This window comes from Fukomys damarensis, unplaced genomic scaffold (assembly GCF_012274545.1).
Source record: "Fukomys damarensis isolate Sample0158 unplaced genomic scaffold, DMR_v1.0_HiC HiC_scaffold_33, whole genome shotgun sequence".
NCBI lineage: Eukaryota > Metazoa > Chordata > Mammalia > Rodentia > Bathyergidae > Fukomys > Fukomys damarensis.
The window spans coordinates 11,113,683-11,139,476 of NW_022900945.1; the positions used below are offsets into that span (position 1 = coordinate 11,113,683).

The 25,794-nt window shown below is 41.1% G+C and overlaps 1 protein-coding gene and 1 pseudogene across 3 annotated transcripts in view; one reads left to right on the forward strand and one right to left on the reverse strand.

Annotated features, from left to right (window-relative positions):
• St6galnac3 (ST6 N-acetylgalactosaminide alpha-2,6-sialyltransferase 3) overlaps positions 1-25,794 on the forward strand; it is a 391,438-nt gene that overhangs the window by 149,574 nt on the left and 216,070 nt on the right. The window contains exon 1 of one of the 3 annotated variants that reach the window (XM_033758295.1): positions 2,195-2,262. The exons of the other annotated variants lie outside the window; for them this stretch is intronic. The gene's annotated coding sequence lies outside the window, so the exon portion shown is untranslated. Of the gene's footprint in view, positions 1-2,194; positions 2,263-25,794 lie in introns of those variants that run through there. 3 annotated transcript variants of the gene reach the window in all.
• On the reverse strand, positions 7,159-8,482 carry LOC104848942 (annotated as a pseudogene).

Genomic DNA, 25,794 nt, shown 5'->3' on the forward strand with positions numbered 1-25,794 from the left:
CTTTCAGTCTCATATTAGCTATAATCCTTGTCAATACATGTGTTAGGTTTGAAAATTGGGGAATATCAGCAACAGAAGAAGATATTGCCTTGGTACTTAAACTGAGTCCATTTTTTAAAAATCTTAAATGCTTTCCTCATATAAAACACGAATTTATTGAATTCTTTTTTAGTGAAATCACTCATAATTTGTCATTCCTTACCCCTATGTTATTGTTTCTTTATCAATCAGTCTGTGTATGAGATGGTCAATTTTTAACTCAGCTTAATTTTATCCAATGACTCTTTTTTTTTTTAGTGCTATTTTCAAGGCAGTTAAGACCTCTGTGAATTAAAGCTCATAATCCTCTCTGAAAAACCTGATTAAATCGACCCCTCTAAGGGCTGGGGATTTAGCTCAGTGGTTCTTGCTGCCTGTCTCCTAAGCACAAGGACCTGAGTTCAGTCCCTAGAACCAAAAAAAAAAAAAAAACAACCAAAATTGACCTCTCCAAAACTAAATCTTTCCCCCAGTGGCTCTTAATTTAGCTCCAAAAATGAAGTATCTTCTATTTATATTGTTAGAAATTTGAAAGTAGGTCTTAACTGTAAAGCGTGTGCAGTCAATTCTAGTTGACTCCTGAATTTGTTTTAAAAAAGCACTTGTGATGTTTTTTTTCTGTTATGAAGTATCTACTTATAAAAAGATAAGAATGAGAATAAACATGAAACTATGATTGTGAATTGCCATGTACCATGGTCTCTATCCCACTTTGAACATCTTTGTTTATTTTTGGTACCAGGGATCAAACCCAGGACCTTGCACTTGTGAGGCAGGCGGCAGAACCACTGAGCTAAATCCCAGGCCCACTTTGAACATCTTATTTCCCTGAGAAGCTCTAGGTCCTTCCTTGTTTGGTTTGATTTCTATGTGTTCATGGATATAAAATGATCAAACAGAAGGTACTCACCTAGCAAGTATGAAGACACCCTGGAATCCTAACTTGAAGTTAACCAAGAAGCTACTTTTTATACTGTGTAGAAACTTGACACTCATCCCTGTTACCTAGCTAACCAGCTAACTAGTGCTTGGCCTAAGACTTGGAAGCCAGCAGTTGGTAGGGCAAATTAAAGTGAAAAACTTCAATGGAAATGTTGTTAATTCAATCTCCATAATATAAATTGTGAGCCAAGGCTGTAAAACAGAGAGATTAAAATGGCTTTGCAGTTAGTATTGAAAATTCTGACATAAGGTAGTGACCATTCTAGAAGATCAATATTAGAACATGACAGCATGGGGCTCTAAAGCAAGATTCAGAGAGGCTGCAAAATCTGAATAAAGAAAGGCAAGACAAGTTGCATACTGTACCAGAAAAAGAACTCTCTGAGTAACACAGACTACTTCCTCGGAGTGAAGAAAATAGGAGTTAATACCAGAAAAATGGCATATTTAATTCATAAAATTATGCTTGTAAACTATATATAAAATTCTCATTTCACAATGTAAACCCAATCATTATTAGTTTTCCTTTGCTGTTTGTACATTAATTAAATATATACTGAGGATCTGCATACGTTTCAGGCATAGACCTACAATAGTGAAAAGGATGTAGCTTTCCTTTCAAGGGTCTTACAGGAATGGGACAGATGGCAAGAAGAGAAAAGCAACCTGGTGATAAGCACAGTGCATTGTGGGAACAGAAAGTAGAGCTCCTTATCTGAATCCTTGAGGGCAGAGGAAATAAGCAAAGAGCAAAGGGTGGGAGGATTCTAGTAGGGCAGGGATTCCAGATGGAGGCGTATACTAAATTTTCCATGCAACAAAATGTCAGTGAAGCCTTTGTTGTTACTATAAAACCACTGAGTATACTCACATATTCTAGATAACTCTCAGACATGGATGAATGTCACCTGAACTGATGGTGTGGCCAGAGGTGCCTTCCTCGTCTACAGCCTGCCTTAAGAGATCTTGTGATGCAGTTTGTCACACAGCACATATATCCTGCATGTTGCTGGATATTCCAGGCCACCAACTAAAAACACAGTTCTTGATCTCAGCAGCATGCATTGATTAGTAGTCCCCAGTCCCTTGGATAAAAATAGGGCCTATAAACAGGTTTCATGAAGCACAAACACAAAACCATGGTCCGAACGCATCTCTTCCTGTCCTAGGGCCGTGGAGATAACAGCTGACTCATAAAGTGCACAGAAGAGTGAACCTGTCGGCTTCTTCCACCTTGCTTCATTCTGATGTCCATCCACCATGGGTGTCATGCCTTAGAAGGTACCCTGGGAAACGGTCACTCCTTTGTCACTTGCTGTCTGTGCTCTGGCCCGGAGTCACAGCTATTTTCTATAAAGGACCAATAAGTAGATATGTCATTCTTGGCTGACTGTATATACAGCCTTTGCCAAGAGACTCAACCCTGTCATCCTGTCATCATAGCACAGAACCATCCATAGTGTTGTCAGAATGCAAATGAATAAACGTGGCTGTGACTCTATAAAACTAAATTTTCCAAATAGGCTGAGTTTTTCCAGCTATTTTTTATTGACCCAAGCTCAGAACGGTCTTCTAAGGTCCAAATCTGGTCCATAGCCTTGTTTTCTGTGGCATGAAGGGCTTCTCCTACCTCTCTCTGCCTCCTTGGATTTCAGTCATTCTTCAGCTCTTAGCAGAGATCACTTTCAGACAGGAGAATCCTCACTGATACCCCGAATCCTGTGGTGCCCTCCTTCCCCCTCAGCCTGACTCGTCAATAACTGGGACTCATCTCTCTGTGAGCTGGGAGAGGGCAGACATCAGCTTGTTCTTTCTCCCCTAGGAATAAACACACAGTGCTTGGGACACAGGAGAGGCTTAGTACATATTTAATGTCTAATAAATAAAATTATTGATATAGTCCTTACTTTGTTAGGATCATGAGTCGAGAAGGTAAGGTTTATTCATAGTTTATGATCCATGGAACCATGTTACCAAACTAACACAGGTTCGTATTCGGTAGGATTCAGAGGGCTGTGGAAACCATTCCCTTTTGTCCCCTTTGTAAGCACAGAATGCCATCTGGACGGTCTTTGCCCCACGTACTCCTGCCCTGAACTGCTGCCACTCTGTCTTAAGGTGCAGGACAGGACCTCTCTGTTTCTGTCAGTGTCTCACAGGGGGTCCCAGTTCAGTGGTGTCTAAGTTCTAATGATCTACAGAATTTTTAGTGAAACAGCTTTTTTCCTTTTTAGAGTAGATTACCATCTCCCTTCTACCTAGATAAGGGCGTTACGTGGGCCTGGAACCCGAAGCAGATGTTAAACAGAATAAGTCTTCTCTCCAGCAATGTGCATTAGTACATCCAAATTGTTGGCTCAGTCTTAAAAAGCACTGTGTCCTGGGAGGCCCCTCTGTCCCCCCAGGCACACACTTCAAGGAACCAGCTGTCGTGCCTGACAGTGTTCTGAATTCCAGCCTGAGCAAGCTGGGACCTCGGCCACTCTTTTTTTATTTTTCTTTCCCAGTCACAGAAAAATAACTACTAACAAACGTTTATACGTGCTAGGCATTTACTATCTCTAAGTAACTTATAGAAAGTAACCTATTTGATGCTCATGGGAATTCTACTGCATTATCTTTTTACCAAAGAAGAAACTTAGTCTCATGGCTTAAAGTCACACGGCTAGTAACTGTGGACCTAGGAATTGCACGGGGGCAAACAGCTTGTGAACAAAAGTCAGTTCTGCAGGTGTAATGTTGTCTGAATCCTTGTTCCCATCTGAGCTCCCATAGCACATGCAGCTTCCGGCTCCACACCACACGTCTTCACGAGAATCTCAGAAAATAGGATTGAAGGAAGGGTGGGGAGCATGCAAGAGTGCATCCAGAACTTACGTTTAAGGCTGAGACTTAAATGGAAATTCAGAGACAACACTAGATCCTAGACACGCTTGCTCTGTAATGGGAAGACAACACTAAAGCCAAGGTTTTCTAAGCTTTGGAAATCACGAGGGAAATGGAAATGCCCTGGAGTGGCTGTGCTGTTTTCTTTTCTCAAAGTGAGCTTGGAACAATGAAAGGATATTCTTATTCACTAAGTATTTTTCACTGTTAGAGGCTTAAGGAGAGTTTTAGCCACAAATAAATATTTCTCCTAAAATTGAAATCAATTTGTAAAATGATGTAGAGAATAAAATGTTGTTTTCCCCAGCAGGGACTAATCTTGAAAACAATGGCCCCCCGTGTTGAAATGAACGCCACTGTGTTTCTAGAAAGGGGAGATACATGAGATATATTTCAGTAGTTTATGTTGCAAATAAAAGCACTAAATTAGTAGTGAAAAGTTTAATGAACTAAATTGCAACACAGTAAATGGCCATCCTGGGTCAGCAGATGTTACACTGTAGCCACTATGGGTCTGGAGATGCTGTGTTGTTACTGCTTTATGAAAACTCTCTTCAGACCAGACCTGATTTGATGCAAACACATATCTCACTGATCGTACAGTGTGAAAGTCTTCCATTTTCCTTCCAAATTTTTGCCCTCTAATATTTTGGTCTTCAATTGTTAACTGACATTTGCATTTATAGGGATATCTCCAAACTAGAATCTCTGTCTGACCCCAAGATAGTTTCTTTACCAACACTTAGTTATTAATATATTTGTTTTACCGAGTCATCAAGAGTGGCTTATTTTGGGGCATCTGCAGTTAATATGGAAATGACTTGATACCCAGATGCTTTGCTCTCTATATTTTAAAGATTATTGAGAAAGGAACCCTTCTTCTTTATTGGTGGGAGTACAGACTGGAAATCAATATGGAAATAACTCAGACAACTAGAATTAGAATTCCCATTTGACCCAGCCATCCCTCTGCTGAGTATCTTCCCAAAAGAATTAAAAACATCATGCCACAGCGATATATGCATACCCACGTTTATAGTGGCACCGTTTGTAATAGCTAAAACTTGAAACAGCCCAATTGCCCATCAACTGAGGACTGGATGAAGATGTGGGTTTTTTGTTTTTTGTTTTTTGTTTTTTAATAAAATGGAGTACTGCTCAGCCATAAAGAGCAAGAAACTAGAGACATTTATAATTAAATGGATGCGCATTGAGGCCATACTCTTAAGTGAAATTAATAGGACACACATGTAAATACTGAATAGTTTCTCTGGTGTGAAAAACTGAAAGTGTAAATAAAGTTCAAAATGTATATAAAAATATTATTATGGATGAGATAAACTATCACCCCTTTGGGCCCCAGAAAATATTTTTATATAAACAATAGAAAATGATTTTCCCACTCATTAAACTAGTGTTTTACTGTGTCATGAATCCATTCACCTACCCATTTTTTACCCATATACCTTCCATCCATCCATCCATCCATCCATCAACCAGTGCATCTATCCGTCCATCTATCCATAGTCCATCCATCCAATCACCCATCCATTCAACCAATGATCCATCTAAAATGCCAGCCGTCCAGACCCTCCTTATATTCCTTTGGTGCTCTCTTCCCCTCTTTGCACTTGTCATCCACCATCTTAAACAATTTTTAATTTTGTTTAATTTCTGCCTCACACTTTAGAAATGATTTCGCTAGGTTGAAAAGTCTAGTCTATTTTGCTCATGCCATTATCTCCAGCACTTGGAACAGTACCTGGCAAGAAATGATTATAAATGTGAAGAGTATTGATTGAGTTTTTATTAGATAAATATTTCCTTAGCATCCATTACTTATGAGTCCCTGGATGGAGTAGCAAAATGGGTCTAGGATGAAACACATACAGATCCCTATCAAGGAGATTTTAAGCTAATAATGTCACCAGCAAAATAGATCCTTTTAATGGTATGACTGTAGAGGAGAAAGGAGTTGTTTTCATTTGAAAAATGAAACAAAAGCACTATTTGTACTTCTGCCTGGAAGGTAAGCTATCCCAGAGGAAGCTACGTGAGGTAAACGTGGAACAGGAGGAAAGCTTTGGAAGTAGGGTGTTATGGTGGAAAGGCAGGCTAGAAAAAGAGCAACAGCGGCAACTACCAAAGAGATATGGGAAATGCAGGCAGCTGTGAGATAGCAAAGCAAATGGCTAAGTTCAGAGGAAATCTGGAAGCCTTGAAGGTGGCAATGGAAGGTCTTTTGGAAAGAGTGGTTGGGCCTGCTTGTGGATGATTTTGATGTCACCGGTGGGCAGTGGGGAGTCTTAAGATTCTTTTTCTCTGGTAACTGAACCTGAATGTCTCACCTGTATTGTAATTTCTGAGTGAGTGGCAAAATTTGTGCTTCCTGTTTGGGCTTCAAAGCAGGCTTTTGGGCAGCCCAGGTTGCTGGAGCCTGGAAGGAATCTTGGGCGAAATGCAGATTGAGTCTTTGATCCACATTTTGTAGGTCAACAAGCTCAGTTGGTTGGCAGTAATTACAGGGCTTCTGAGGATGTTGCTCTTGAATAATTTATCTAATATATTAGCCACAAACAAACTCTCATCGCCGAGCATCTCATTTTCCCTGCTCCTGCTTTCCTTGGGGAGCTATGAATTGTCCCCAGTTCCTCAAGATTTGTTCAAAATTGATCTTAAGTGTGGATTTGCACCTTTACACACGTTTAATTTGCAGCCTGAGAGCCGTGCGGTAACAGTCAGTATTTTCAGTCCTTGCTTCATTCAGGAAGGGCACCGAAAGAGTGTCTTTATCCTGCCACATGAGCCTGTTGAGTGTGTCCTTGTTCCCTAAGTGTACTTGGGCACCAGGAAACGGCGACAGCAGCTTCCAAGAAGGGAAGAGCCAGCTGATGGAGAGCACTGCAGAGGCAGCCGGTGCCACAGCCTGCATAGTCCTTGCCTATGTCTGGGTTTTCATTTTTCTAATTTGTATTTTTATTTTTAATGAACAAAAAATAATTGTATATATTTCTGGGGTACAGCATCATGTTTCAATATGTGTATACGTTCTTTTGATGGTTTTAATGGGAAAAGCTCCAACATTGCATCTTTTGATAGAATTTATCCTATCCTCCCTTTTAATATATTTTTTTTTCTAACTTTCATCCCAATCGGGTAATGTCACTGTCCTATTTTTTTTTATTTTTTTAATTTTTGAAATAGAAGAAAAATTAAATTTTATTAAAATAAATGCTTATACAGACAGGTAAACAGGAAAAACCAATAGGTGACTTTCCCAGGTGAGGGGAGGGAGCCCTGCATGGTGGGGAGGCCTGAGCAGTTGGAGACAGAGACGCCCTGCAGCCGGACCAGGAGCTGCCAGGTGTATGGAGGAGTCAGGCCCATCTCCTGCTGCCCGTGCCGACTCCAGATCCCATGGTGGTATAGATCCTGGGGCAGGCTCCCACCCTTGCCCTGCTCCTGGGTGTCTCTTGATGGCTGCTGCTCTGGAAAACAGTTCTGACCCTAGAGGAGGCACCAGAGGGGCAAGAGAAAACTCCTCCATGGCTGCCCTTCCCTGTGTCTTTCTCAAGGCAGAGGAAGCCCCTTCCTGCCAGAGAGGCCTGGGCCCCTGAGCCCACAGCAGGACATCGTCCCAATTCAGGTACACCCATCCTGTGGTCCCCGGCTCTTCCTTTGCTCCTGGCCAAACAGCAGCCTCTGGATTCTCCTCCTGAAGGGGCCCAGCCTGGCCTTGCCACCCTGCCCTCAGGCACCCAGCCGGGCCTCCTCACCTGGAAGTTGTACTCAGAGGGGATCCAACTGGGTCAGGAGGGTGCACACTTGCAGAAGGATGTCCGAGTCAGGCAGGTTGATTGAGGGCGTAGGCCATGAGCTGCTTCAGGCTGTCCAGGTCTAGACACTGGCAGAAGTCCTCTGGGTATTGGGCCAACCATGTCTCCAGGATGGAGCACAGGGCACTCTTGTTTTGCTTGTCCTCCTCACAATTGGGGTGGAAGAACCCGTATCTTAGGAATAGCAGGTCCAGCACCTTCTGCGTGCTGGCGAACCTCCTGTAGGTGCACAGGAACGCGGGCACGAAGAAGGGGTCTGCACGGCGATGCGCGGGCACCAGCTGGTTCACCAGCTTCCTCAGGGTGTCCGACTCGAGGGTCCTGCCTCTGCCAGTCTCCTCCTTGTTCAGGGAGGACCCCTTTTCATTCTAAGGTGGGCCCAAGGAGGCAGAGTTCAAGCTTGGAAACTGTAGCCAACTTGGAAGAGCTCACCTCCCAAGTAAAAGAGCTCGAAAAAAGTGCCAGTGATTTTCACACGCACACACACACACAGACACACACTCACCTCCACACATCCCAGGCAGGGGTCTGGGGCCACCCAGGTGATCAGCGTGATGGGCTGGCTGCCTCTCACCTGTGCTGGGCTGTCCTGGGTCACCTTTGGGATTCTTGGATTCATTCTCCAGAGGCGCCAGGGGTGACGGTTGTCCCAGCGTGTCCGGATTTGGATGAGGATCCCACTCCCCCATCTCCTGTGGCCTGAGCCTAGGCAATTAGGGAAGCAACACGACAACATCCTTCCCATGTTTCAGTCTCTCCACCATTAACTGAAACCAGCGTCTGAGGTTCCAAGTTCTGTTTGGGCCGTTGTCAAGGAAGTGAGGTCACTTCCTGTGGTCCTCCACCCCACCCCCGCTGCTTCCTTAAAGTCACCTTTCCTATTGATTGCTCCTTACCACTGCCATGTACGAAACTGGTCACATTCCCCCCACATAGCCTGTGCTAGGCGGACCTGAGTGAACCCAACTCCTGGTGGGTGGGGACAGTTGGCTTAACACACACCATGACCTTCATGTTTGCCCTAACCCTAAATATGACACGCACACTTAGCCTAAACCTTAACCTTAAACGTAACTGCTAATACTAAAATCAAACTCTAATCCTGATCCCTAACGTCTAGCGCCAACCCCAGCCTCAACCCCATACCAACCCAGATCCAATGCTAAGCCCAGCCCTGGTGGTAACTGCAACCCCCTCAACCCTAAAGCCTAACCTAACATAAACCCTAACTCTAATATCCAGCCCTAACCTTAAACCTAAATGCGAATCACTATAATAAAGCCTAACCCTTATCCTAACCCCAGACCCTAACTCTGTACCTTAGCCATGACTGTTGAAGCTGAAGTCACACACACCCGAACCTCGAAACTCGATCCTCACTCTTATGCTTACATCCATGCTGAACACAATGCTCAACTTTACCCTATCACCACCTCTCACCTGAAGCTTAAACGAACCCCGACCCTCACCATCCCACTAACCTGCACCCTCACGCGATAGTGTCCTTAAGCCCAAGCTTACATTTGGTCACACTCCAACATAATTTCATTCTCAATGTGCTTTGTGGTGAAAATAATATACTCCATAGGCACTAAGCAAAAGCTTAGCCCTCAAATCATCAGTCAAATCCTAATAGCCCCAGCCCTGCCATGAACCCTTACAGGACACAGAGCCCTAACCCTGACCTTAACATGAAAGTCACAAGCTAACCTGACCCCTGTTTGCTAAGCCAACACACTTCAAGAACCACTCAGCCCGACTTCCAGGCCTTACCCTCAAGCTTTCCCCAGGCCTAACAAGAGCACCAGACATAATACTGCCCATAAGGGAAACCCTTCACCATAACCCTCGCCCAAATCTCACTCTAATTATTCTTGAATGTGGGACCTAAACTTTAACAATAAGTCACTGTCCTATTTTTGCAAGTACCAAGATTTGAAACTTTATCACTGGTGATAGCATAATTTATTTTAAATAGATTTAAGCAATTTACTGAGTTAAAAAATAAGAATCATTGCCTAAAGGCCAGCATTAATAAATTCCACTACACGGATATACTTTTTTTTTTTAGGTGTCTCTTCTTTGATGGTTTTGACTGCTGTTTCTTGAATAAATTCTGAAAGGAGAATAATATCAAATGTTGATAAGAAAAGTGCCCATTTCTTACATTTCTCCTCACAAAAGTGATGCAATTCATTTGTGCAGTGGCTTCCCTGGTCATACCGGGCAGACGTGCCCCTTACCCTGTCTGTGATAGCTGATCAGATCCTCACAGGGATGATGCCATACTTAGTTGGACTATTCTCAGGGCTCTAATGACCGTGGCTCCAAAGGCACCATCACTGTTAAAAGAGCTCAGGATTGTGACCTGAAAACCTGGGTTCAGATTACGACTCTGCCACTTGCTTGATAGCTTGGGACAGTGTCACATGACTTTGTCAGGCCTGTTTTCTCACCTGTAAGATGGAAGTAATAATAGCTCTCTTTGGGGGTTGCTGGGGGATGTAAATAAGATGACATATGCAAGTCACCTGCTCGTAGCATGGGGCCTGGGATCGCTGCCAGTGGAAGTTGTTGTTTTGCTAATACTAACATAGAAGATCAAGTATGGAAGCTGTGTGTCACACGCCTCCAAGGGTTGTTTTCCGAGAAGCGAAGGTGAGTGCATGGGGTACAGTGTGAGCCCAAGTGTGGAGCTTTCTATTTTGTAGTAGTTTCCTTAGTATCTTTCCTCTTGTCAGTGAGGATGGAGAGACAAACAGCAGCCCACAGGTGAATTTAGTTTAGGTAAATCATTTTTCATCTCTACGCCGTTGCTATGTATTTACGGGGATACGATCTGTGATAACCACGTATTTGTTTTGGTTTCTGAAATTGAGCTAAAACAAGAAATACAAGCTTGACATCCAAAAAGCCCTTTCAGGAAAGAGGGTGCTGTTAGTATTTCCATTTCCTTTAAAAGCAACCTAGAGACTGAAAATGCGTTTTCTAACCACCTCCAGCCCCAGCATCCTTTTCTTTGGGTGCCTGGTGAAGATTACATTGGGAGGAGAAGCGGCACCCACGGTGCCCAGCTGCCTGATTTCAGCGGCCACAGCTGAATTTCTCAGTTCTTTCTCCTGTGACTTATGTGAGCTACAGTTTGACTACTGCTAGTTAGAGAGAAGGAAAGCTCACCCATTTCTCAGGGAGCCAAGGTAAAAGAGAACTCTCTTGTCAAGGTAATAATAACACTTAGAACTTATATAGGGCTTTTTATCTTCAAAGGGCTTTCCAAACATTAGCTAATTAAGAAGTCTGCTCAATGTGCAGCAGCTGTTGAAAAAATAAATGCGATGCTTGGGTGTATTAAAAATGGGAGCAAAAACATGAGGGCGTCCTATATCAAGCAGCTGTGGCGCTCTGTCTAATTTGTTTGCTTCACCTGGTGGAATAGATCAGACTAAAATAGTCCTGCCATGCAGAGTAATAATGCTCAGGGATAAGGCAGAGCTCGCACATTATGGAATATTGCAAGGGCTACAGAATATTCACCCAAAGAGGAAAAGCCAAAGTGAAGCATCATCACCTACTTCTCATTAAATTTTCATAATCAGGGGCACACACGTTAATGAAATAGACATCTGACATGTCGGTGCAGATGCTCTAAGAAAAACCCGTTTTCAAGCACACACATTTTACTTATTCATCCAAATTCACTCAGCGTATAGGGACTGGACAGATACACTTATGTAATCCATGGGACGGGGGTAAAATGACTGTGGGTTTGTCCTGGTGAATATCATTTACCTATTGTGCCTTAATTTTTCACTAATGCTGTCACATACATTAAACTCAGTCAACATTTTTCTTTGCCTGAAATGAGGCAAACACTAGTTAGCATTTCTAATTAGCAGAAATGAGCTGAAAACAATGCAAACACTGAGCTGTAGCTTTGTTAATGAAAGCAAAACAAACAAAACAAGGACAGGAAATGCTTTCTGTTGTGCTTTTCTGCAGTAGGCAGTAAGCAGTAGCCAGCTTTTCTCTTCCTCCTTGTTTCTCACAGCAGCATTCATTGATCTATACCTGCTGTTCTGAGTACAGTGTAAATTCCACAGTGGTAAGGGATGAGGACAAGTAGTATAGGATAAGAGCAGGGATACGATGATGCCATGGTATAGGAGCTTGCACCCCATTAAGCTACGTCCCGGAGAAATCTTGGAGGAATAGTACTCCTAGATTCGAGAAAATGTTGAAGAATTTCATAAATAGATTCACTTTTGCTAAGGAAAAGTTACAGACTTCAAAATAGAGTAAAACAACAGTGAGAATCCAAGTGATGTAGCTCCACGGTCATGGTCATGAGTATCACATCGCCTCAGCACCTCCTGAGTTCAGGGTGCAGCTCACCGTGGGTTGACCGGAAGTCTAAAACGGTTCTCCATGAGCCCACGACCAACACTAATTTTTGGGAATAGTTGGACAGGATGGACTGACATGTGTAGAACAGTAATCAAATCAGTGATTATTGGTTCAGCCTGAAGCATTGCTTGTAATTGGAAATATTTGTTTATAATAGGAAATATTTGGAAACAACCCCTTTTTATTTTTATTTATTAGATTCATGTGCAGTTGTAATAGGTCACACAGGTCTGGAAATGCAGCTCAGTGGTAGTATGTGCTTAGTATGCACAAGGCCCTGTGTTCTTCTCCACTGGAAGGAAGGGAAGGAGGGAGGGAGGGAGGGTGGAGGAAATATTCAGAGAGATCTGGTTAACGCTTTCATTCAGTTTCCACGAAGTGTACCATCTTGCATAAAGGCAGTTTAATGGGACAACTAGAAAGTTGAAATTGATACAATCCATTGACCTAATTTATATTTCATCAGTTTTACATGCCTATGTGTGTTTGTGTATATACTTTTATGTGTGTTTAGTGCTATGCAATTTTATTACATGTGTAAGTTTGCATAACCAATACTGCAGGCAAGATATAAAATTTTTATCACCAATTTATCTTGTCTTACTCCTTCGAAGTCAAAGCCTTCTCCCTCCTTCTCTCTCCACCTTAGCTGAAGCAACCAACAATTTATTTTCCATAGCTGGTAATTGTTTCAAAGCATGAATGTTGTATAAATGGAATCATACCATATGTAACTTTTTGAAATTTCCTGTTTAAATTGTGCACAATTTCACCTAAGTTGTTAGCTGTATCACTCCTTGCAGACAGTACACTGATGGATTGTTGCTTTTATCCATTCTGCAAATCTGACTTTTAATTGGGTAGAGCATTTGCACGGAAGGTAGTTACTAACATAGTAGCACCGAAGTCCACCTAAATATTGTTTTCTGTTTGTTCTTCTATTTATTTTTAGGGTTCCACATTTATTTCATTTATTTATTTATGGAGTTTTTTATTCTATTATTTTGAGTAATTTTCCTGGTGATTGCTGTAGGTATTATACCTGTCTAAATTAGCAAAGTGTATTGTTATTATATTCCTTTTTTTTTTTGTACTGGGGGTTGAATTCGGGTCCTTGTGCTTGAAAGGCAGATGACAGAACCACTAAATCCCTGGACCTATTCCTTTTTAACCTTTTGGATTGCTTTATATTATTTAGAAGTTAAGTTTGAAATAGTAAAACTAAGAAACAGAAACACTTCCCCGTACACACATACTGAAAATAAGCAAAACAAACAAAACTCACCTGGATACAGTCAGCTTATACACAGGAAAGGAAGTGAAGGCCAAGTCGCTTCAGCAGGAATAGCTCAAATTAACTTGGATGAAGAAAGCATTGAACTCTTTTTCCCAGGGCCTGCCTGAGAATTGACAGTCTGGGCTGTCCAGGGCCTCTGCTGCATGGAGTAGAAAAAGCTACCTTGCTGAGTTTCTGGACTGTTTTTGTTACCTGTCACCACCTGGGGGACCTCATAGTATCCCTTAAACTCTCTGATTCCCAGTTATGAGAAAAAGTTCATAATGGAGCCTCCCTCATAGAATTGTTGTGAGGATCCACTGAGAAAATGTATGTAAGTTTGTTTGTTATGTCTGACATGTGGAAAAATTTAAACAAATTGTAGTTGCATGGCTGAACTTCCCTCTGATTGTCCGCTGCGGTCCAGAGGGTTACAGATGCAGGGGAAGACAGTGCCCTTGACATGGAGACAGCCCTGGGACGCTGCTCTCTCCTCTGACTGTCCTTTTATCCCAGGAGTAAAAAGTCTGATTAATCTTTCCCATCTTTTTCTGCATCCTTGTTGTCAGATCCTTACATAAAATCTGCTACGAAGAGTGTGTCATGCGTTCCTCTTTATACAGGCCCAAAGGGTGTATATAAATGACTGTTAGAGTTAGTTCTTTTAGTGGTTTCTGTAGCATGAAAGATCAGCCAGGTGTTAGTGTACACTACAAAGAGGCCACGTCCTTGGATGTCACCCCTTCCCTGTCCTTACATTATACACAGCTTTCATGGTGCAAAGCCCTGGCTCCATTTCAGACCTGCAGAAGAACATGATTGGCTTTAATAATATTTCTCTCTCTGTGGACTTCTTTCTTTATGGATCTCCATCCTTTGTTTAAACAATTCCTAATTGATTTGGATTTTCTACACATTTTCTCTCCAGGGCTTTTAACCCACGTATCAACCAGTGCCCCTAATCACATCTTACCAGACCTGGCTAAATCTCCTACCATGAATTTTATTCCCAGGTTAGAAGTTTGGCCCCATCTTCTATTCTACTGAGCAAACTGCAGAAAGATTAATACCGAGGGCAGTGTAGAGTCAACAAGACCTGAGAAAACTTGCAGCTGGTGGCACCATCTGTGCTGTCAAACTGGGGCCAAGTGGTTTTCCATGGTGGAGAAGGACAGAGAATCTGATAATGGCTTTTGCTTTGAGTTGCTGAGAAATGAACCTACCCTGGAGGAAGGTTAGGAGAGCTGGAGGCAATCTGTGGCTCCTCTCCCAGAGAAGACAGATTTCTGGCAAATGGTCAGGTTGAGTTTCTGGGACCTGACCACCCCCGCTTGTCCTTTGTGTCCTCACCCATCTGCAGGATTCAGCCCTGCCAGGGACCTAGCATAGCGCAAGGGAGTGGTAGAGTCTGGAAGGGGAATTTTTAAAACTCAGAGAATGAACAGGAAATATCTAAGCAGAGGCTTCTGGAGCTTTGGTGAGGCAGGAACAGTGGGACGGTAGAGCAGCAGTGGGGAGGAGATGCCTTTTCTGCATTGGTCGCTCAGCTTTCTTCTGCCAGAAGAAGCAGCGGGAAGGGGGGCGGGTGTGGTAAAGAGGAAAATTATGGTAGCTAGGCTGTGTTCATCCATGTTAAAAAATAAATCAAAGGAGGTTAGAGAGAAGCCCTTGAGTGAAGAGGAAGCAGAAGGGAACTTTTAAGAAGCATTCTTAGACTGGATAAGAAATAGGAACAGACACTTCACAAAAGAGGAGAGTGCACTGGATGATAAATAAATTAAAGGGAACTCAAATTTGTTACTCATCCAGTGGGGTTCAGATTAAAACTGCCAAGGGATAAAAGTACCATCACAATACCAGAAGCAAAAAAGGATAGACAAAAACCATGTGTTGGCAAAGAGTACAGGAAATGGAACTCTTTTGCACTGACGGTGTGTGTAGAATTGGTATAACCCCCAAGGAAAACTTGTTCTTACTGCTTATTCATGTAGAACACATGCATATCCCACACCCTAGCAATGCTTCTTTGAGGTGTATGCTTAAAACACAATGGCCATATATGCACAGTGAACAGCATGTGCATAAACGTTTACAGCAGCTTGTTCATCAGAGCCCTATTTAGAAATAATAAAAATGTCCATCAACAATGGGATCAATAATAGATTGTATATTTATGTCATGGAGCAGTATGTACCCCAGAATGTGGGCCAGTCTAAAAATGCTACAAACAACAAACATCAGAGGTCAGAAGCTACATGATTCCATTTATACAGAACTCAAAAGCAGACAAAACTAATCTGTGTTGGAGATAGTGATTGCCTTGGGGAGTCAGGGAAAGAGTGTCAGGAATTTCTGGGGACCTGGTAACATTCTATTTCGTGAGTTTTGGTGGCACTTACATACTCATGATCAATTTGAAAGAACCCATTAAGATATGCATTTATGATTCCTGTCTTTCTCTGGTGTTATACTTCAACCTTAAAAGTTTATGAAAGGACAAGGTAAGGATAAATTGAGATGATGAATTAAATCTCTTTATCTTTGAGAGACTTCAAATAGAGTGGAATTGTTTTTTTTAAATGACTGTTAGCCTCTATTCCTTTCAGTGTTTTGCCTATTAAAGAGTGGCATTTCAAGTGTTCCAAGTCAGATTATCTCTGAGTGTATGAGAAGACTTTCCTGCTTCAACTGGTACTTGTTAATTCTGGATGTTAGACAGGCATAGTACTTGGAGCATTATGTGTGTTCAGGGCAATAAGGAGGGAATGTAATGATAAATCAGGTCCTGCTGAGCATGTAAGAGACGGAGTGATGTGTTAAAATCACAGAAATTCTGGTTGAGCCATACTGGACCTTTCTTTAATGGGTCTTAAGTGGGAGAAAACACTGGGTAATAATTTCCCAAATCATGGCATTAATGTCTAGAGATTATTTTGCTCTAAGAGATGTAGTACGTATCCAGAAATTGTCTCTACTGTGGTTTTAAAAACAGTTTCCTTAGAGCTCTTAGGTTCCAAAATAGTATAACTCAGAAATGTCTTTATCTACCTGTCTGTTGGTCGGTCTGTCTGTCTAGCTATCTATCTATCATCTGTATATCTGGGGAGGATTGAGATAGGAGTGAACAAAACAGGCAGCTCTGGATCCATTGCTGGAGATCTGAATGAGGTTTTGTTTAAAAATAGTTTGAGCTGCTCAAAAACAAAAGACAATCAGAGATTACAAGGCACCAGCAAAATTGGTCACATAGGCCATTTGCCTAAAAGTGCTATCGACATACTTGCAGTAGCGGGGAAAAGTGTTGGAATAAACAGCACTTGGAATTGGTCTTTAGGAGTGAGGTCTTCCAGTAACATGGCCTTCAAAGATTTCAAAGGAAAGGTTAGTAACAAGTAGGAACAATGTTAATATTAGAAAATGTTTATTGAATATTTACTTTTATTTAGTGTTAGCTGTGTTTACACTTTACTTAATTCTCCCAAGAGCCCAGTGCTTGCAGTCATGATGGAATAGTCTAACTTTCCCACCAGGAAGCTGAAGAAGCCATCACTTAAAGGCAGCAGGGGCACCAGAGGGAGAGTTTAAGAGGCTAAAACCACTGGGAAAAGAGATGCATTGAGGCAGGTAGGACCTCGTTGGCTTTTTTCCCTGTGATGTATTTGCACTTCATAAAAGGGGCAAAAAGGCCTGACCGGAAAGCAGTGTCCTAGATATTACAGAAAGTTTAATGGAAGTAGAAGAAAGAAATTTATGTATGAGAATACTAAGACAGCCACAGTGGGAAGGACCCAAATTCTGAAGATGAGGGATCCAGAGAGATCTGAGCCAGCGTTCTGCAGGAAACTTCCCTGAGGAATTTGCAGCCATCTCGACTGTGAATAAAAAGCATGGCACGTGGAGACACCAAGACAAACACAGCACTTAAAAGGCCCAAAATCTGAGCAGAGTTTTATGCAATTCCATAGAACTAAAGAAAGAGAAATTGTAATTCAGAGCCCCCAGGGAGGAAGAGCCCTTGTAAACATAGCCAATTCTATTTTTTTTTTTGAAAAGCAAATTGATCATAAATTTGTTTATTTTTTCCCAATTAAGTTTATTGGTACATTTAAAGCAAACAATACAGTTACATTTATCATTGGGATCTTGTTCCCTTACATTATATATTTTGGTTCTTGTTTTTTCCCCATGCCCTTGCCTTCCCTTTACCCCGCTTCAAATTATCTGAGACCCTGAAGACACAGGCTCTAATAGAAAGGGCAAACTGGAAATAGATCAGTCGCTACTAAGTCAGCATAATCTGCTATGCTCTGTCTTCCAGAAGAAAATGGAATTCCCCCACCCGCCAAGCATAATTATCCAGAGCATAGGTAGCTCTTTCCTTACCATGTACAACTGTCAGGAGACAATTACCACGCACGAAACAGCACAAAATTTCTAAGAAAAACAGAAGTAAATGATAAGTTATTGATATGGTGAGATTATCAGGAAGATCGATTGATTAATGTTTTAAAAATATATAAAAATGGATTTTTCCTCAGCTGAAATCATATAAAAGAAAAAAATGAAAATTCTAGTATTCGACTTTTAAGACCATAACAGTTTTGTTTAATAGCAGGTTATAGACAGCTGAATAGTAGAGCTGAAGATGTTTATACAAATAACATCGGAGAATTCAGAGGAAAGGATGAATGACGAAGAACGCAATACATATGTAAGACCCAGTTCAAAAAAACTAACGTGTTGCTTTGCAAAGTATCTTCCTGACACTAGTTTTGGTACTAGTCCCTGACAAGGTAATGAAATGAATGACTGTTTTGTTTTGTTTTGATAACAAATGTTCATAGCACTTGACTTGGCCACAACATCTTTAATATAATTTATGATGAATTTAGTCAGCAAAAGGTTGAATGTAAAAGGGAAAATATTCTTCACAAATAGTTAGAGGAACATTGCTATATCTAAGTATACTTGAAGTCCCGGAATGGAGACAGAAAGGATGGGGTAGAATTAACATTTGAGACTGTATCAGCTGAGGGGTTTTCAAAATATGATTAAGAACTTCAAGGCCCAACTTCAAGAAGCTCCATGAACCTTAAGCAAAATAAATATAAACAAATCCATAGAAGGCACATCAGAATGAAACTACGGAAAACCTCAGAGACAAGACTCTCAGTGGCAGCCAGAAAACCAAAAGACCTTCAAAGAAACAGTAGTCAAACTAAAGTCTTTTCAACAGAAATGGTGGAACCCAGAAGCCAACAGGATGGCATCTGCAAAGTGCTGAAAGGAAATCAGTGCCAACCTAATTCTGCAGGATGCAGAAATAGCTTTCAAAATGAAGAAGAAATAAGGAAATCTGCAGACAAACAAGCAGAGAATTTATGGTAGACCCACACTAAAATGTCAAGCCACGGGAAATGATTCCAGAGAGATGTCCAAAACCAGAGAAGTGAAGAAGAAGAGAATGGTCAGTATAAAGGAAAATGTAGATCATTTCTGTACAAAATGAAAATACTAATATCTAGCAAAATTAAGATACAGTGTAATAATGGCCAATGGTGCACATGCAGGGTAGAATATTAAAATATTGTTGGATCCCTGCAACATTTGGGAGTAGTAAAAATATCAAATTATACTCCAATAAATAAGTCAAGAATGAATAATGCACTTTTTAGGATAATAACAAAAATAATTTCTAATGTACAAATAACTACTACAGAAGAAATGAAGAAAATATTTAATTATACTTCACTAATTAAACAAAGACGTAAGAAAAGGAACAAAAGGAAATAGAAACTAATGGGACTAGATTCAAATCTAGATATATCCATGTTTACATTAAATATAAATGACTTCAGTATTTTCATTAAAACAGATACTCCTCAACTATATAAAATAACTTTAGGCCACCTAAAGAGACACACTCAAATAATATAACACAGGAGTGGTTAACAGTGATTAAAGCAAAGACTGAGAAAACTAAAAAGTGAAGTAGACAATGTGACAATTATAATTGGAGATTTTGATAGATCTTTGCCTCTAATAGAGAGCATTAGCAGACAAAACCATGAGCAAGACTGTGGGACTATACTTTTAAGTGAAGTAAATTGGACACTTTTAAATATCGCATTGTCCCGCTGGTGTGAGAAACAAAGGGTAATTAAAGCTGGGCGTGGTGACACACAGCTGTAGACCCAGCACTTAAGAGGCTGGGTTGCTGTGAGCTTGGGGTCAGCCTGGGCTCCAGAGTGAGTTCAAGACCAGCCTGAGCTGCATAGCAAGACCCTGTCTCAAGAAAAAAAAAAAAAGTGGGGGGGTGTAAATAAGAACCAAAATTGTACAATAGATAATATGAAATAGGAAGAAATTGTTCAAAAGAAAAGGGGAACTGGAGGGGAGAGGAGGGAGAAAAGAAGTAAAGGAAAAGAAAAAATGGGAAAAAAAATGAAAACAAGATTTTTGTAAATAAGGAGTCAGCAGTTGAAGGGAGGGGAAGGAACTGGGAGAAAAAGAGGAATCAAGATGTGTCATGTACAGGTAGAAGTTTCCTTTGATGAATGTGATTGTTATGTATATTTAAATTGCACCAAGAAAATTAATTTTAAAAAATAATGAGTAAGGGCAGCATACATTTGAGCTTCACCATTAACAAACTTGACCTGAGTGATACATACACACCCCAAACCTGCAGAATGCACATTATTTCCAGGTAAACATAAAATATTTAATGAAATTGATCACATACTGTTCAATAATGTAAGTCTCTAGAAAAATTCAATAGATTCAGATCACACTGAGTATTCTGATCAAAAGGGAATTAGGCTATAAATCAATAACAAAAAGATAACAAGAACATACACATATCCGATGACCCAGTAATTCCATTTCTAGTCTAACACATACTGGGTATGTTTACCATGAAAAACATGTACAATTATTTTTGCAAAAATTGAAAGTAACCCTTCATATACATGATGTTCCTCATTAAAATGTATTTAGAAACCACAACCAAGAATATTTTAAGATTGAAAACTGCAGAAGTGTTTTCCAAAAGAGAAGAAAGATAACAAACACAACAGAGGGAATTTTCTTGGGTTCAAATTGTGTATCCTCCCTGAACCTTCCCGCATTCAGTAAACTCCTTTAATTAAACTCTCTGATGTCCTTAAGCATTCCTATCCATTAGTTGTTTTAGAAATAGATATGCCTACAAGTGGTACTACCTGTTCCCAGTCTCTTCTCCCCTGCTGGATTTGTGTAGCATGATGTAACAGGGACAGAGCCCGGAGACAGACTATTTGGATTAATCCCAGCTCTAACATTAAGACAAGTCATTTAAACTCAGGCTCAGTGTCTTCCCTGTAAAACAGATGTAGCAGCAAAACCTGTGTCATAGCGCTGTTTTGAGAATTAAATGAGTCCATGATGACTTAAAACAGTATCTAGCATGAAAGTAAGCTCCCTATCAGTGTTTGTGATTTTACTCTAATTACCTCAGAGGACTGGATCATTCCTTGTGTTTGTTTTAAATCCCCCTAATTCCTAGAGCTACACTGAGCAATTGGGAAGATGGGCTTTCTGGAAAGCTGGAGGCAAAGATATTTTGGGAACTGACTCTGTTTTCTGTCTGTGGCTGAAGATGAGCTTTCACTGATGACAAGTTTGGCTCGGGAATCAGGAGCTTACATGGAGCTGCATAAATTAGTGTGAGGGCCAGGAATAAGATGTGAAGAGTTTGTTTCCTCGACTCTGGTGGGACCCCCTGACCCTGGAGATGGCTCTCAGAAGCTTAGTGCTCTGATAAGAGGACCAGTACGAGTGCCCCAGCCCCTTCTCTGTGTGGTCACTGCTTCCTCTGCCCTTTTCCTTCATGGCGGGGGAGGGTTTCTGTGTATCATTTTCTACAAATACATAAGTCGCCAGTGCTCTGAAATAAATTGTGAATTGAATGGAGTTGAGCTGAGCTGGATCTTCAGAGATGAGTGAGAAGCAGAGAGGCTCAGCAGTTCAGGTTCTGGTTCAAAAACTATGGTGCCCAGATAGATTAAAGTTTGATCAAGCAGATGTGTGCGTTTCCGCAAGACACTCCATTTCTCCAGCCCTCCGCTTCCTCACTTGTAATATATCGCTAATAATCAAAGGAGCCCCATAGGGTTTTGCAAGGGCTAAATGAGAAATGTGCCCAGTACATGTATTAATCATTCAGTAAACCACAGCAATTACCATACTGTGGCTACTCTTGTCTTTACTTTTATCTGTCAAGAGGGTCAAAGCAATTGTGAATTGTGAAAATCAGCCATGAAAGCTTTTCAGTGTGTTCCTTGGGGTGTGTGTATGTATATGTATGTGTGAGTGCATCTTAGGAGGGATTGAATTCAAGGCCTTCACACTGAGCTACATCCACAACCCTTTATTTTGTTTGTTTGTTTGCTGATTATTTTGAGAGAGCATCTTGCTCAGTTGCCCAGGCCAGGCTCAAATTGTGATTCTTCTGCCTCAGCCTCCTAAAGTGCTTGCCATCACAGATGTGCACCACCACTCCTGGGTCCCTTTCTTATATTTTGAAAGCCATTTGTTTTATTCCCCCGACAAACTTGAGAATTTGGACAGGGTAGGTGCTATTATGTACAACTGGTATATGAGATAATACATAGAGAAATGAAGGGGTTTGCCTAACAATCATGAACTATTAGTGTTAGAAATGCACCTGGGCTTCGGGTTCTTCTCACATGAGAAATCCAACTTCATACACAAATTAAGAAGCAAGTTGCTGGGTGTGGTGGCACACGCCTGTAATCCTAGCACTCGGGAGGCTGAGGCAGGAGGATCGCTGTGAGTTCGAGCCCAGCCTTGGCTACATAGTGAGTTTCAGGTCAGTCTCAACTACCTAGTGAGTCCCTGTATCAAAAACAAACAAACAAACAAACAAAAAACCAAAAAAAAACAAACAAAAAAAAACAAACAAGCAACATAGGGCCTGGGGATTTAGCTCAGCGCTGCCGTCACCTGCCTCACAAGTGCAAGGTCCTGAATTCAATCCCCGGTATGCAAAAAATAAATAAAATAAAAATTTTAAAAAGATAGATAATAGGAAACAAAGATATAGATCTTCTGCAGATGGGAAGGGGGTGCCAAGAGAGGAGTGAAGGCTTGGATAGGGGATGTAAAAAGAATTAAGATATGTTAGATACACATAACAACTCCCTGTGATGACTGTCTTCATTATGTACTCCAAACACGTATGAATGAAAATAATTAAAGACATGAGCCTGGACCCCAAGGTTCTTCAGTGGCAGCCTTGAGATTTTTGTTCCTTCCTGCTCTATCTACATTATTAACTTCTAATAACCACTGAGCAAATATTCATCCCCTGTGTATGACGGATTCCTAAAAGGCGAGTATTTACCTGAACTGCTGGCAATAGACAATCTTGGCTTCTCAGATGTGGTCATTAGACATTTGACCTAGATCCGTGGCGGCTTTGTAAAGGTCTAAGAGGTTACATCGGAATTTCCTGTGAGGGCCTAATACTCTCATTCTCCCACGTAGGGCTCCTTCTCACCTTGGGCTGACCCCAGTGTGTCTCTTCAGCTTGTGCTGGTTCTCTCTCCTAGGAGAGCTTTCTCGGCTCTCCAGCTGGCTAAAGAGGGTTATTTCACGAGGCTCAGTGTTGTTGCTCTTCATTTTAAGCCATTAACTGGGACGTGTGACTTTTACACTGGGGATTCGAGGCCTCCTGGAGAAAATTTTAAGTCAATCTCCACACCCTTTAATTTTCCTGAGTCGTAATGAATTAGGGCCATGGTGAGTGTCTTTATCCTCCTCCTTTGCACACTGAATCTGAGCTCCAGAAGGACTGGGAATTTGTCTTTCTGCAGAACGCTCCGATATGGAATAGTGTCAGATGCTCTTTAAATATGTGCTGAATGACTGAAACTCCGAAATCCCCTCACATTTTCATTGTATGTCTTTGTTACCACTTTTGATGTTCACTTCGGATTTTCAGTGTGGTACCTACTGGATGTTTTTTGGTTTGATGTTGGTGTTGGTAACTTGGGAAAGTGACAGGATTACTTCGTATTCTCCCTGGATTCTAAATTTCCTACTTTCTAACTTCTTGCCTATCTTGTGGTGTTTAAGCCACCAATTTATCTGCTTTTTATTTTCTTTTTTTGGGGGGGTACCGGGGATTGAACTTGGGTCCTTGCGCTTGCAAGGCAGGCCACCGAACCGCTAAGCTAAATCCCCGGCCCTAATTTATCTGCTTTTTATTTTCTTTTTTTGGGGGGGTACCGGGGATTGAACTTGGGTCCTTGCGCTTGCAAGGCAGGCCACCGAACCGCTAAGCTAAATCCCCGGCCCTAATTTATCTGCTTTTGAAGATGATATTTGGGAGTAAATAAGTTAGGAGTGATTACTATTTTTTTTTAATAACTAAATTTTAGCACTGAGTTACTTAGGAAATTTGAGATCCAGGGTATTCTGTTGACTGAAGTCATGGAATAGTCTTAGCTTTAAAAAAGAAAAAATTGTAGCTTTTCAGATGACACAGTCCATTCTCCTTATTAGATTAAACAGAATAGCATTTGCCACTATTAAATATGTTTGAATTTCCCTAACCAGACAATCAGCAGAAGAAGCGTCTTCTGAGCAGATAAATAAATACATAGCCTTAAACAAGCAAAGCCAACTAGAAAGAAATAGTGGGCCAGCTTCCCCTGTGCCTCTCAGTCAGTCTCTGGCAGACTCTCAACCAGAAGTCATGAGTTTCTTCTGCCTTCTTGGCAGGTCTGATGCCCCCAGAGGGTGCAAGGAGAGATTTACTTTGTGACTGAAGCTTTTAATCCACTCTATTTTAAACAGTTGCAAGTAAAGAAAAAAAATATCATGGGACTATCCAGACTTGGGCAGATAACAACCTCACTCTTTATACCCCACTTATTAATCCATAGGAAGGAAGGGGAAAATGCTTTCTGGACAGTTAGCTATCCACACTCAGTGGCTGGATGCTGAGCCCTTTTCAAATGTACTCAGAATAAAAATGAAACCCTACTACTTGTTTTGCCCATTAGATGCATTATCTCCCTGGAACACCAATTCATATCTCTTTGTGCTGTGTGTGGTTCTCACATATGGGATTTTAATAACCTCCATGCTGTGCTATGAATTTATAAGCAGAGCTGATAGAGGGAAAGCACCACAGGACTTTATTTTTTCATTATTACTCTTTTGAACAACAGGGACTGCCTTATTTCTGCAAGGTTCTGTCAGCACTGGCAGTGTTGTGGCTAGAGGTATAGTGTTACTGTGGAAAGGAATAAGCTCTGTGTTTGCTAGTTATTTTTTCCCGCTCCTCTTTTCACCCTAACCTGTCCTTAGCCATCTCCATGAGAGCCTGTGGCCCTGTACTGGAATCTTCGGTGTACTGAGCGTATGCAACCCAGCCTGTGCCCCTCCTCTGTAGTTCATCTGACCTGCTCAACCTTTTAAACGTGGTCACATTTCTCTTCCATAAATCCTGCATGTTCAAGAAGCCCATTAGTGCGGACTCTGAAATGTGACTCCTAGCTTTGCCCTCTGATTTTGGAGGAATGATTTGGATTTTGTCAACTTACCAATGACAATGCTAGCTTCTTCCGAAGGTCTGCATTACTGTTAATTGGTAGATTTTTCTATAAGCTGTACAGCACAATGTTTGATAGTGTTGATAATAGTTATTATTGTTGTTACCATTTATTCAACAAATATTTACTAAGTGCCTATTAGATATCAGCATGATTCTGGGTGCTGGAGTTTTACAGAGAACAAAATAATTTCCTTGGCTTTATCAAAATTCGCTATTTAAGTATTATTGTCATTGAAGTTGAAACTTAAAATTACACCTTGTGTCTTTTCGTAATACAACTTTTAAAACCTTTTTTCTTCTCTCAGTTAAATATGGAGCTAAAAAATTACAATTGTGTGTAGATGGGATAATCCTACTATATTTTTATGCTTATTTTTGGCCTTCAAATGTGTCTTCCCTTTTTCATGTGTCTGGTTGGGACGAACCTGCTCAAGTAGGAATACTCTCAGCCTCTGAACTCCCCAGGTATTGTGTCCTTTTTTATTAGCACCTATTTGTAATACGTAATGATCACATTCACCACGAGGGACTGGGACGTGTATGTTACACATCTTACTTGTGTTCGATCTCTCCCCTACGTTGACTGTCCCCTTCCCTTTGTTTTATATTACAAATTCAAGTCTGTCACAGATTCAGTCCCTCTAACTCAGTATGGCCTATATGAGATTTCATATTAGGCCTCTTGGATTGTTAGAGCAAAATGCAGGCCATGGAAATAATTTTTGTAAATGTCCATGTCGGAAAGAGCTCAGAGGTCAAACTCTTACATATCTCTTTTAGGATGG